Consider the following 14,659-nt stretch of genomic DNA (forward strand, 5'->3'; position numbering starts at 1 on the left):
GCAGTTCCTCTAGCTTTCTCGCTAGAAAATACGAATGTGTAGAGCTGGTTTCTGCAAGTGGAACCACTGAGTGTTTCCCAGGACAAAATTAAATGTTCGGGGATAAAAAAAAATGAAAACAATAATGACCATTGATAATATCCAGAAAACACATACACAGGGGCTGTGGGAATATCTCGGATTGAGTTAGCCAAAACAAAACAGGGTATTTCCTGTTTCATCCAGTCATATCCGGAAAAATTGTGTGGAATTCGTATGTAATGGACTGCGAAAATTGCACTGAAAATGGTTTTGGAGAAAAGCAAAGTCTTTTTTTAGGGAAGTACATAAAATGCCATCTATACAAACAGAAATATCATGTTTGTTTGCTGCAGTTCCTCTGGTTTTCTCGCTAGAATACACGAATAGGTAGAACTGGTTTCTGCATGTGGAACCAGTGATTGTTTCCCAGTACAAAATTAAATGTTCCCTGATTTAAAAAAAGCGTTCAAAACAATAATGACCATTGATAATATCCAGAAAACACAAACACAGGGGCTGTCGCAATATCTGGGATTCAGTTAGCCAAAACACAATCACATATTTCCGGTTTCATCCAGTCATATCCGGACAAAGTGGTGTGGAATTCGTATGCAATGGACTGAGAAAATGACAGTGAAAGTGGTTTTGGAGAAAAGCAAAGTCTTTTCCTTAGGCAAGTGCATAAAACGTCATGTATACAAACAGAAATTATATGTTTCTTTGCCGCAGTTCATTTAGATTTCTCCCCAAGAATACAAATGTGTATAGCTGGTGTCTCCATGTGAAACCAAATAGAGTTTCCCAGTACAAAATTAAATGTTCCCTGAAAAAAACATTCAGAACAATAAAATTCTTGGATAATATCCAGAAAACACAAACACAGAGGCTGTCGCAATATCTGGGATTCAGTTAGCCAAAACAAAACCTGATATTTCCGGTATCGTCCAGTCATATCCGGACAAATTGCTGTGGAATTCGTATGCAATTGACAGAGAAAATTATAGTGAAAGTAGTTTTCGAGAAAAGAAAAGTCTTTTCGTTAGGCATGTGCATAAAATGCCATCTATACAAACAGCAATATCATGATTATTTGCCGCAGTTCCTTTAGATTTCTCACCAGAAAATACAAATGTGTACAGCTGGTGTCTCCAAGTGAAACCAATTAGAATTACCCAGTACAAAATTAAATGTTCCCTGATTAAAAAAAATTACTTTCAATACAATAATGTCCTTCGATAATATCCAGAAAACACAAACACAGGGGCTGTGGCATTATCTGGGATTGAGTTAGCCAAAAAAAAAAAAAATCAGATACTTCTGATTTCATCCAGTCATATTTGCAAAAAGTGGTGTGGAATTCGTATGCAATGGACTGCGAAAATTGCAGTGAAAATGTTTTTGGAGAAAAGCACAGTCTTTTCGTTATGGAAGTGCATAAAATCCATCTATACAAACAGAAATATCATGTTTGTTTGCCGCAGTTCCTCTAGCTTTAACCTAGAATATACGAATGTGTAGAACTGGTGTCTCCATGTTGAACCAATTTGAGTTTCCCAGTACAAAATTACAAGTTCCCTAATTAAAAAAAATTTCAAAACAACAAATTCCATCGATAATATCCAGAAAATACAAACACAGGGTCTGTGGCAATATCTAGGATTCAGTTAGCCAAAAATAAAACCGGATATTTCTGGTTTCATCCAGTCATATCCAGACAAAGTGGTGTGCAATTCCTATGTAATGAACAGAAAAAATCACAGTAAAAATGGTTTTGGAGAAAAGCAAAGTATTTTCCTTAGGCAAGTGCATACAATGTCATGTATACAAACGGAAATATCATGTTTGTTTGCTGCAGTTCCTCTAGCTTTCTCCCAGAAAATATGAATGTATAGAGCTGGTTTCTCCATGTGGAACCAATTAGAGTAACCCAGTACAAAATCAAATGTTCCCTGATAAAAAAATTTTCCAAACAATAAAGTCTTTCGATAATAGCCAGAAAACACAAACACAGGGGCTGGGCAATATCTGGGATTGAGTTAGCAAAAAAAAAAAAAAAAACAAATGGATATTTCCGGTTTCATCCAGTCATTTCCTGACAAAGTGATGTGCAATTCGTATGCAATGTACTGAGAAAATCACAATAAAAATGGTTTTGGAGAAAACGAAAGCCTTTTTGTTAGGCAAGTGCATAAAATGTCATGTATACAAACAGAAATATCATGTTTGTTTGCCGCAGTTCCTCTAGATTTCTCACTAGAAAATACGAATGTGTAGAGCCGGTATCTCCAAGTGGAATTACTGAGTGTTTCCAGCACAAAATTAAATGTTCCCTGATAAAAAAATTCAAAACAATAAAGTCCATTGTTAATATCCAGAAAACACCATTACAGGGGCTGTGGCAGTATCTGGGATTGAGTTACCCAAAAAAAAAAAAAAAACCAGATATTTCTGGTTTCATAGGTCATCTCCGGAAAAAGTGGTGTGGAATTCGTATGCAATGGACTGAGAAAAATAAACTGAAAATGGTTTTGGAGAAAAGCAAAGTCCTTTCCTTAGGCAACTGCATAAAATGCCATCTATACAAACAGAAATATCATGTTTGTTTGCCGCAGTTCCTTTATCTTTCTCCCTAGAAAATACGAATGTGTAGAGCTGGTATCTCCATGTGGAACCAATTATAGTTTCCCAGTACAAAATTAAATATTCCCTGACAAAAAACATTCAAAACAATAAAATACTTCAATAATATCCAGAAAATAGAAACACAAAGGCTGTCGCAATATCTGGGATTCAGTTAGCCAAAGCACAACCGCATATTTCCGATTTCATCCAGTCCTATCCGGACAATGTGATGTGGAATTCGTATGCAATGGACCGAGAAAATCACAGTAAAAATGGTTTTGGAGAAAAGCAAAGTGTTTTCGTTAGGCAAGTGCATAAAATGTCATATATTCAAACAGAAATATCACGTTTCTTTGCCTCAGTTCCTCTAGATTTCTCCCTAGAAAATACGAATATATAGAGCTGGTGACTCCATGTGGAAACAATTAGAGTTTCATAGTAGAAAATTAAATGTTCCCTAATGAAAAAAAAAAACTTTCAAAACAATAAGTCCTTCGATAATATCCAGAAATGACAAACGCAGATGCTGGGGTAACATCTGGGGTTGAGTTAACCAAAACAAAACCGGATATTTACGGTTTCATCCGGTCATATCCGGACAAAGTGGTGTTGCGTTCGTATTCAATAGACCGAGAAAATCACAGTAAAAATGGTTTTGGAGAAAGGCAAATTCTTTTAGTTAGGCAAGTGCATAAAATGTCATGTATACAAACACAGATATCATGTTTGTTTGCCGCAGTTCCTCTAGCTTTCTCCCTAGAAAATAAAAGATTTTAGAGCTATTCTATCCATGTGGACCCAGTGAGTGTTTCCCAGTACAAAACTAAATGTTCCCTGATAGAAAAAAAAAATCTTTCAAAACAATAAAGTCCATTGATGATATCCAGAAAATACAAACAGAGGATCTGGGGCAATATCTGTGATTCAGTTAGTAAAAACACAACCGGATATTTCCGGTCATCCGTCATATCCGTACAAAGTGGTGTGGAATTCGTATGTAATGGACAGACAAAATCACAGTAAAAATGTTTTTGGAGAAAAGCAAAGTCTTTTCTTTAGGCAAGTGCATAAAATGCCATCTATACAAACAGAAATATCATGATTGTTTGCCGCAGTTCCTTTAGATATCTCTCCAGAAAATACGAATGTGTAGAGCTTGTAACTCCATGTGGAACCAATCAGAGTTTCCCAGTACAAAATTAAACGTTCCCTGATAAAAAACATTCAAAACCATAAAGTCCTTCGATAATATCCAGAAAACACAAACACAGAGGCTGTTGCAATATATGGGATTCTTAGCCAAAACACAACCTCATATTTCCGGTTTCATCCACTCATATCGGGACAAAGTGTTGGGGAGTTCGTATGCAATGGAAAGACAAAATCAAGTAAAAATGGCTTTGGAGAAAAGCAAAGGCCTTTCGTTAGGCAAGTGCATAAATTGTCATGTATACAAACAGAAATATCATGTTTGTTGGCCGCAGTTCCTCTAGATTTCTCCCTAGAAAATACGAATGTGTAGAGCTGGTGTCTCCATGTGGAACCAATTAGAGTTTCCCAGTACAAAATTAAATGTTCTCTGATTAAAAAAAATCTTTCAAAACAATAAAGTCCATTGATGATATCCAGAAAATACAAACAGAGATCTCTGGCAATATCTGTGATTCAGTTAGCCAAAACACAACCGGATATTTCCGGTCATCCAGTCATATCCGTACAAAGTGGTGTGGAATTCGTATGTAATGGAAAGACAACATCACAGTAAAAATGTTTTTGGAGAAAAGCAAAGTCTTTTGTTTAGGCAAGTGCATAAAATGCCATCTATACAAACAGAAATATCATGATTGTTTGCCGCAGTTACTTTAGATATCTCCCCAGAAAATGCGAATGTGTAGAGCTGGTGTCTCCATGTGGAACCAATTAGAGTTTCCCAGTACAGAGTTAAATATTCCTTGATAAAAAAAATTTCAAAACAATAAAGTCCTTCGATAATATCCAGAAAACACAAACACAGGGGCTGTGCCAATATCTGGTATTCAGTTAGCCAAAAGAAAACTGCATATATCCGGTTACATCCAGTCATACCTGGACAAAGTGGTGTGGAATTCGTATGCACTGGAGAGACAAAATCACAGTAAAAATGGTTTTGGAGAAAAGCAGAGTCTTTTCGTTAGGCAAGTGCATAAAATGTCATGTATACAAACAGAAATATCATGTTTGTTTGCGGCAGTTCCTCTAGCTATCTCGCTAGAAAATATGAATGTATAGAGCTAGTGTCTCCCTGTGGAACCACGGAGTGTTTCCAAGTAGAAAATTAAATGTTCACTGATAAAAAAAAAACTTTCAAAACAATAAAGTCCATCGATAATATCCAGAACACAAACACAGGGTCTGCGGTAATATCTGGGATTCAGTTAGCCAAAACAAAACCGGATTTCCGGTTTCATCCACTCATATCCGGACAAAGTGTTGGGGAATTTGTATGTAATGGACTGAGAAAATCACAGCAAAAAATGGTTTTGGAGGAAAGCAAAGTCTTTTCGTTAGGCAAGTGCATAAAAAGTCATCTATACGAACAGAAATATCATGATTGTTTGCCACAGTTCCTCTAGATTTCTCCTAGAAAATACGAATGTGTAGAGCTGGTGTCTCCATGTGGAACCACTGGGTGTTTCCCAGTACAAAATTAAATGTTACCTGATAAAAAAAATCATTCAAAACAATAAAGTCCTTCGATAATAACCAGAAAACACAAACACAGTATCTGTGGCAATATCGGTGATTGAGTTAGCCAAAACACAACGGGATATTTCCGGTTTCATCCAGTCATATCCGGACAAAGTTGTGTGGAATTAATATGCAATGGACCCAGAACATCACAATAAAATTGTTTTGGAGAAAAGCAAAGTCTTTTGCTTAGGCAAGTGCATAATATGTCATCTATACAAGCAGAAATATCATGTTTGTTTGCCGCAGTTCAACTAGCTTTCTCGCTAGAAAATACGAATGTGTGGAGCTGGTGTCTCCATGTGGAACCAATTAGAGTTTCCCAGTACAAAATTAAATGTTCCCTGAACAAATATTCCTTTCAAAACAATAATGTCCATTGATAATATCCAGAAAACACAAACACAGGGGCTGTGGCAATAACTGGGATTGAGTTAGCCAAAAGAAAACCGGATATTTCCAGTTTCATCCAGTCATATCCGGACAAAGTAGTGTGGAGTACTTATGCCATGGACTGAGAAAATTACAGTGAAAGTGGTTTTGGAGAAAAGTGAAGTTTTTTCGTTAGGCAAGTCCATAAAATGTCATGTACACAAACAGAAATATCATGTTTGTTTGCCGCAGTTCCTCTAGATTTCTCCTAGAAAATACGAATGTGTAGAGCTGGTGTCTCCATGTGGAACCAATTAGAGTTTCCCAGTACAAAATTAAATGTTCCCTGATAAAAAACTTTCAAAACAATAAAGTCCTTCGATAATATCCAGAAAATACCAACACAGAGGGTGTCGCAATATCTTGGATTCAGTTAGCCAAAACAAAACCGCATATTTCTGGTTTCATCCACTCATATCCAGGCAAAGTGGTGTGGAATTCGTATGCAATGGATGGAGAAAATTACATTGAAAATGGTTTTGGAGAAAAGCAAAGTCTTTTCATTAGGCAAGTGCATAAAATATGATGTATAGAAACAGAAATATCATGTTTGTTTGCCGCAGTTCCTCTAGCTTTCTCCTAGAAAATATGAATGTTTAGAGCTGGTGTCTCCATGTGGAACCAGTGAATGTTCCCCAGCATAAAATTAAATGTTCCCTGAGGGAAAAAAAAAAACTCTCAAAACAATAAAGTCATTCGATAATATCCAGAAAACACAAACACTGGGGCTGTGGCAATATCTGGGATTGAGTTAGCCAAAACAAAACCGGATATTTCCGGTTACATCCAGTCATATCCGGAAAAAGTGGCGTGGAATTTGTATGCAATGGACTGCGAAAATCACCGTAAATATGGTTTTGGAGAAAAGCAAAGTCTTTTCGTTATGCAAGTGCATAAGATGTCATGTATACAAACAGAAATATTATGTTTGTTTGCAGCAGTTCCTCTAGCTTTCTCCTAGAAAATACGAATGTGTAGAGCTGGTGGATCCATGTGGAACCAATTAGAGTTTCCCAGTACAAAATTAAATGTTCCCTGATTAAAAAAAAAAACTTTCAAAACATAAATCCATCGATAATATCCACAAAATCAAACACAGGGGCTATCGCAATATCTTGGATTGAGTTAGCCAAAACATAACTGTATATATTTCTGGTTTCATCCAGTGAAATCTGGACAAATTGGTGTGGAATTCGTATGCAATGGACCGAGAAAATCACAGTAAAAATGGTTTTGGAGAAAAGCAAAGACCTTTCATTAAGCAATTGCATAAGATGCCATCTATACAAACAGAAATACCATGTTTCGTTGCCACAGTTACTCTAGCTTTCTCGCTAGAAAAAAAAAATGTGTAGAGCTGGTGTCTCCATGTGGAACCAATTAGAGTTTCCAAGTACAAAACTAAATGTTCCCTGACAAAAAACACTCAAAACAATAAAATACTTCGATAATATCCAGAAAACACAAACACAGAGGCTGTCGCCATAACTGGGATTTAGTTGGCCAAAATATAATTGGATATTTCTGGTTTCATCCAGTCATATCCGGAAAAAGTGGTGTGGAATTCGTATGGAATGGATTGAGAAATTTACAGTAAAATTGGTTTTGGAGAAAAGCAGTCTTTTCGTTAGGCAAGTGCATAAAATGTCATGTATACAAACAGAAATATCATGTTTGTTTGCCGCAGTTCCTCTAGCTTTCTCCCTAGAAAATCTCAATGTGTAGAGCTGGTGTCTCCATGTGGAACCAATTAGAGTTTCCCAGTACAAAATTAAATGTTCCCAGATTAAAAAAAAAAACTTTCAAAACAATAAAGTGCTTCGATAATATCCAGAAAACACAAACACAGGGTCCTTGGCAATATCTGGGATTTAGATAGTAAAAACTAAACCGCATATTTCTGTTTTCATCCAGTATATCCGGATAAAGAGGTGTGCAATTCATATGCAATGGTCCGAGAAAATCACAGTAAAAATGGTTTTGTAGAAAAGCAAGGTCCTTTCGTTAGGCAAGTGCATAAAATGTCATTTACACAAACAGAAAATCATGTTTGTTTGCTGCAGTTCCTCTAGCTTTCTCCCTAGAAAATACGAACGTGTAGAGCTGGTGTCTCCATGTGGAACCACTGAGTGTTTCCCAGTAGAAAATTAATGTGCCCTGATAAAAGAAAAAACACTTTCAAAACAATAAAGTCATTCGATAATATCCAGAAAACACAAACACAGGGGCTGTGGCAATATCTGGAATTCAGTTAGCCAAAACAAAACCGCATATTTCTGGTTTCATCCAGTCATATCTGGACATAGTGGTGTGGAATTCGTATGCAATGGAGTAAGATAATTACAGTGATTGTGGTTTTGGCGAAAAGCAAAGTCTTTTCGTTAGGCAAGTGCATAGAATGTCATGTATACAAACAGACATATCATGTTTGTTTACCGTAGTTCCTCTAGATTTCTCCATAGAAAATACGAATGTGTAGAGCTGGTGTCTCCATGTGGAAAAATTAGAATTTCCCAGTAGAGAATTAAATGTTCCCTGATCAAAAAAAAAAACTTTAAAAACAATAAAGTCCTTCGATAATATCCAGAAAACACAAACACAGGGGCTGTGGCAGTATCCGGGATTGAGTTAGGCAAAAACAACCGGATATTTCCGGTTTCATCCACTCATATCTGGACAAAGTGGTATGGAATCGTATGCAATGGACCAAGAACATCAGAGTAAAAATGGTTTTGTAGAAAAGCAAAGTCTTTTCCTTAGGCAAGTGCATAAAATGTCATGTAAACAAACAGAAAATCATGTTTATTTGCCGCAGTTCCTCTAGACTTCTCCCTAGAAAATACGAATGTGTAGAGCTGGTGTCTCCATGTGGAACCAATTAGAGTTTCCAAGTGCAAAATTAAATGTTCCCTGAGGGAAAAAAAAAAACTTTGAAAACAATAAAGTCGTTCGATAATATCCAGAAAACACAAACACAGGGTCTGTGGCAATATCTAGGATTGAGTTAGCCAAAACAAAACCGGATATTTCCAGTTACATCCAGTCATATCCGGAAAAAGTGGCAAGGAATTTGTATGCAATGGACTGCGAAAATCACCGTAAATATGGTTTTGGAGAAAAGCAAAGTCTTTTCGTTATGCAAGTGCATAAGATGTCATGTATACAAACTGAAATATCATGTTTGTTTGCAGCAGTTCCTCTAGCTTTCTCCTAGAAAATACGAATGTGTAGAGCTGGTGGATCCATGTGGAACCAATTAGAGTTTCCCAGTACAAAATTAAATGTTCCCTGAACAAATATTCCTTTCAAAACAATAATGTCCATTGATAATATCCAGAAAACACAAACACAGGGGCTGTGGAAATATCTGGGATTGAGTTAGCCAAAAGAAAACCGGATATTTCCAGTTTCATCCAGTCATATCCGGACAAAGTAGTGTGGAGTACTTATGCCATGGACTGAGAAAATTACAGTGAAAGTGGTTTTGGAGAAAAGTGAAGTTTTTTCGTTAGGCAAGTCCATAAAATGTCATGTACACAAACAGAAATATCATGTTTGTTTGCCGCAGTTCCTCTAGATTTCTCCTAGAAAATACGAATGTGTAGAGCTGGTGTCTCCATGTGGAACCAATTAGAGTTTCCCAGTACAAAATTAAATGTTCCCTGATAAAAAACTTTCAAAACAATAAAGTCCTTCGATAATATCCAGAAAATACCAACACAGAGGGTGTCGCAATATCTTGGATTCAGTTAGCCAAAACAAAACCGCATATTTCTGGTTTCATCCACTCATATCCAGGCAAAGTGGTGTAGAATTCGTATGCAATGGATGGAGAAAATTACATTGAAAATGGTTTTGGAGAAAAGCAAAGTCTTTTCATTAGGCAAGTGCATAAAATATGATGTATAGAAACAGAAATATCATGTTTGTTTGCCGCAGTTCCTCTAGCTTTCTCCTAGAAAATATGAATGTTTAGAGCTGGTGTCTCCATGTGGAACCAGTGAATGTTCCCCAGCATAAAATTAAATGTTCCCTGAGGGAAAAAAAAAAACTCTCAAAACAATAAAGTCGTTCGATAATATCCAGAAAACACAAACACTGGGGCTGTGGCAATATCTGGGATTGAGTTAGCCAAAACAAAACCGGATATTTCCGGTTACATCCAGTCATATCCGGAAAAAGTGGCGTGGAATTTGTATGCAATGGACTGCGAAAATCACCGTAAATATGGTTTTGGAGAAAAGCAAAGTCTTTTCGTTATGCAAGTGCATAAGATGTCATGTATACAAACAGAAATATTATGTTTGTTTGCAGCAGTTCCTCTAGCTTTCTCCTAGAAAATACGAATGTGTAGAGCTGGTGGATCCATGTGGAACCAATTAGAGTTTCCCAGTACAAAATTAAATGTTCCCTGATTAAAAAAAAACTTTCAAAACATAAATCCATCGATAATATCCACAAAATCAAACACAGGGGCTATCGCAATATCTTGGATTGAGTTAGCCAAAACATAACTGTATATATTTCTGGTTTCATCCAGTGAAATCTGGACAAATTGGTGTGGAATTCGTATGCAATGGACCGAGAAAATCACAGTAAAAATGGTTTTGGAGAAAAGCAAAGACCTTTCATTAAGCAATTGCATAAGATGCCATCTATACAAACAGAAATACCATGTTTCGTTGCCACAGTTACTCTAGCTTTCTCGCTAGAAAAAAAAATGTGTAGAGCTGGTGTCTCCATGTGGAACCAATTAGAGTTTCCAAGTACAAAACTAAATGTTCCCTGACAAAAAACACTCAAAACAATAAAATACTTCGATAATATCCAGAAAACACAAACACAGAGGCTGTCGCCATAACTGGGATTTAGTTGGCCAAAATATAATTGGATATTTCTGGTTTCATCCAGTCATATCCGGAAAAAGTGGTGTGGAATTCGTATGGAATGGATTGAGAAATTTACAGTAAAATTGGTTTTGGAGAAAAGCAGTCTTTTCGTTAGGCAAGTGCATAAAATGTCATGTATACAAACAGAAATATCATGTTTGTTTGCCGCAGTTCCTCTAGCTTTCTCCCTAGAAAATCTCAATGTGTAGAGCTGGTGTCTCCATGTGGAACCAATTAGAGTTTCCCAGTACAAAATTAAATGTTCCCAGATTAAAAAAAAAAAACTTTCAAAACAATAAAGTGCTTCGATAATATCCAGAAAACACAAACACAGGGTCCTTGGCAATATCTGGGATTTAGATAGTAAAAACTAAACCGCATATTTCTGTTTTCATCCAGTATATCCGGATAAAGAGGTGTGCAATTCGTATGCAATGGTCCGAGAAAATCACAGTAAAAATGGTTTTGTAGAAAAGCAAGGTCCTTTCGTTAGGCAAGTGCATAAAATGTCATTTACACAAACAGAAAATCATGTTTGTTTGCTGCAGTTCCTCTAGCTTTCTCCCTAGAAAATACGAACGTGTAGAGCTGGTGTCTCCATGTGGAACCACTGAGTGTTTCCCAGTAGAAAATTAATGTGCCCTGATAAAAGAAAAAACACTTTCAAAACAATAAAGTCATTCGATAATATCCAGAAAACACAAACACAGGGGCTGTGGCAATATCTGGAATTCAGTTAGCCAAAACAAAACCGCATATTTCTGGTTTCATCCAGTCATATCTGGACATAGTGGTGTGGAATTCGTATGCAATGGAGTAAGATAATTACAGTGATTGTGGTTTTGGCGAAAAGCAAAGTCTTTTCGTTAGGCAAGTGCATAGAATGTCATGTATACAAACAGACATATCATGTTTGTTTACCGTAGTTCCTCTAGATTTCTCCATAGAAAATACGAATGTGTAGAGCTGGTGTCTCCATGTGGAAAAATTAGAATTTCCCAGTAGAGAATTAAATGTTCCCTGATCAAAAAAAAAAAAACTTTAAAAACAATAAAGTCCTTCGATAATATCCAGAAAACACAAACACAGGGGCTGTGGCAGTATCCGGGATTGAGTTAGGCAAAAACAACCGGATATTTCCGGTTTCATCCACTCATATCTGGACAAAGTTGTATGGAATCGTATGCAATGGACCAAGAACATCAGAGTAAAAATGGTTTTGTAGAAAAGCAAAGTCTTTTCGTTAGGCAAGTGCATAAAATGTCATGTAAACAAACAGAAAATCATGTTTATTTGCCGCAGTTCCTCTAGACTTCTCCCTAGAAAATACGAATGTGTAGAGCTGGTGTCTCCATGTGGAACCAATTAGAGTTTCCAAGTACAAAATTAAATGTTCCCTGAGGGAAAAAAAAAAAAACTTTGAAAACAATAAAGTCGTTCGATAATATCCAGAAAACACAAACACAGGGTCTGTGGCAATATCTAGGATTGAGTTAGCCAAAACAAAACCGGATATTTCCAGTTACATCCAGTCATATCCGGAAAAAGTGGCAAGGAATTTGTATGCAATGGACTGCGAAAATCACCGTAAATATGGTTTTGGAGAAAAGCAAAGTCTTTTCGTTATGCAAGTGCATAAGATGTCATGTATACAAACTGAAATATCATGTTTGTTTGCAGCAGTTCCTCTAGCTTTCTCCTAGAAAATACGAATGTGTAGAGCTGGTGGATCCATGTGGAACCAATTAGAGTTTCCCAGTACAAAATTAAATGTTCCCTGAACAAATATTCCTTTCAAAACAATAATGTCCATTGATAATATCCAGAAAACACAAACACAGGGGCTGTGGAAATAACTGGGATTGAGTTAGCCAAAAGAAAACCGGATATTTCCAGTTTCATCCAGTCATATCCGGACAAAGTAGTGTGGAGTACTTATGCCATGGACTGAGAAAATTACAGTGAAAGTGGTTTTGGAGAAAAGTGAAGTTTTTTCGTTAGGCAAGTCCATAAAATGCCATGTACACAAACAGAAATATCATGTTTGTTTGCCGCAGTTCCTCTAGATTTCTCCTAGAAAATACGAATGTGTAGAGCTGGTGTCTCCATGTGGAACCAATTAGAGTTTCCCAGTACAAAATTAAATGTTCCCTGATAAAAAACTTTCAAAACAATAAAGTCCTTCGATAATATCCAGAAAATACCAACACAGAGGGTGTCGCAATATCTTGGATTCAGTTAGCCAAAACAAAACCGCATATTTCTGGTTTCATCCACTCATATCCAGGCAAAGTGGTGTGGAATTCGTATGCAATGGATGGAGAAAATTACATTGAAAATGGTTTTGGAGAAAAGCAAAGTCTTTTCATTAGGCAAGTGCATAAAATATGATGTATAGAAACAGAAATATCATGTTTGTTTGCCGCAGTTCCTCTAGCTTTCTCCTAGAAAATATGAATGTTTAGAGCTGGTGTCTCCATGTGGAACCAGTGAATGTTCCCCAGCATAAAATTAAATGTTCCCTGAGGGAAAAAAAAAAACTCTCAAAACAATAAAGTCGTTCGATAATATCCAGAAAACACAAACACTGGGGCTGTGGCAATATCTGGGATTGAGTTAGCCAAAACAAAACCGGATATTTCCGGTTACATCCAGTCATATCCGGAAAAAGTGGCGTGGAATTTGTATGCAATGGACTGCGAAAATCACCGTAAATATGGTTTTGGAGAAAAGCAAAGTCTTTTCGTTATGCAAGTGCATAAGATGTCATGTATACAAACAGAAATATTATGTTTGTTTGCAGCAGTTCCTCTAGCTTTCTCCTAGAAAATACGAATGTGTAGAGCTGGTGGATCCATGTGGAACCAATTAGAGTTTCCCAGTACAAAATTAAATGTTCCCTGATTAAAAAAAAAAACTTTCAAAACATAAATCCATCGATAATATCCACAAAATCAAACACAGGGGCTATCGCAATATCTTGGATTGAGTTAGCCAAAACATAACTGTATATATTTCTGGTTTCATCCAGTGAAATCTGGACAAATTGGTGTGGAATTCGTATGCAATGGACCGAGAAAATCACAGTAAAAATGGTTTTGGAGAAAAGCAAAGACCTTTCATTAAGCAATTGCATAAGATGCCATCTATGCAAACAGAAATACCATGTTTCGTTGCCACAGTTACTCTAGCTTTCTCGCTAGAAAAAAAAAATGTGTAGAGCTGGTGTCTCCATGTGGAACCAATTAGAGTTTCCAAGTACAAAACTAAATGTTCCCTGACAAAAAACACTCAAAACAATAAAATACTTCGATAATATCCAGAAAACACAAACACAGAGGCTGTCGCCATAACTGGGATTTAGTTGGCCAAAATATTATTGGATATTTCTGGTTTCATCCAGTCATATCCGGAAAAAGTGGTGTGGAATTCGTATGGAATGGATTGAGAAATTTACAGTAAAATTGGTTTTGGAGAAAAGCAGTCTTTTCGTTAGGCAAGTGCATAAAATGTCATGTATACAAACAGAAATATCATGTTTGTTTGCCGCAGTTCCTCTAGCTTTCTCCCTAGAAAATCTCAATGTGTAGAGCTGGTGTCTCCATGTGGAACCAATTAGAGTTTCCCAGTACAAAATTAAATGTTCCCAGATTAAAAAAAAAAACTTTCAAAACAATAAAGTGCTTCGATAATATCCAGAAAACACAAACACAGGGTCCTTGGCAATATCTGGGATTTAGATAGTAAAAACTAAACCGCATATTTCTGTTTTCATCCAGTATATCCGGATAAAGAGGTGTGCAATTCGTATGCAATGGTCCGAGAAAATCACAGTAAAAATGGTTTTGTAGAAAAGCAAGGTCCTTTCGTTAGGCAAGTGCATAAAATGTCATTTACACAAACAGAAAATCATGTTTGTTTGCTGCAGTTCCTCTAGCTTTCTCCCTAGAAAATACGAACGTGTAGAG

The sequence above is a fragment of the Lepus europaeus genome, chromosome 21 (assembly GCF_033115175.1).
Source record: "Lepus europaeus isolate LE1 chromosome 21, mLepTim1.pri, whole genome shotgun sequence".
NCBI lineage: Eukaryota > Metazoa > Chordata > Mammalia > Lagomorpha > Leporidae > Lepus > Lepus europaeus.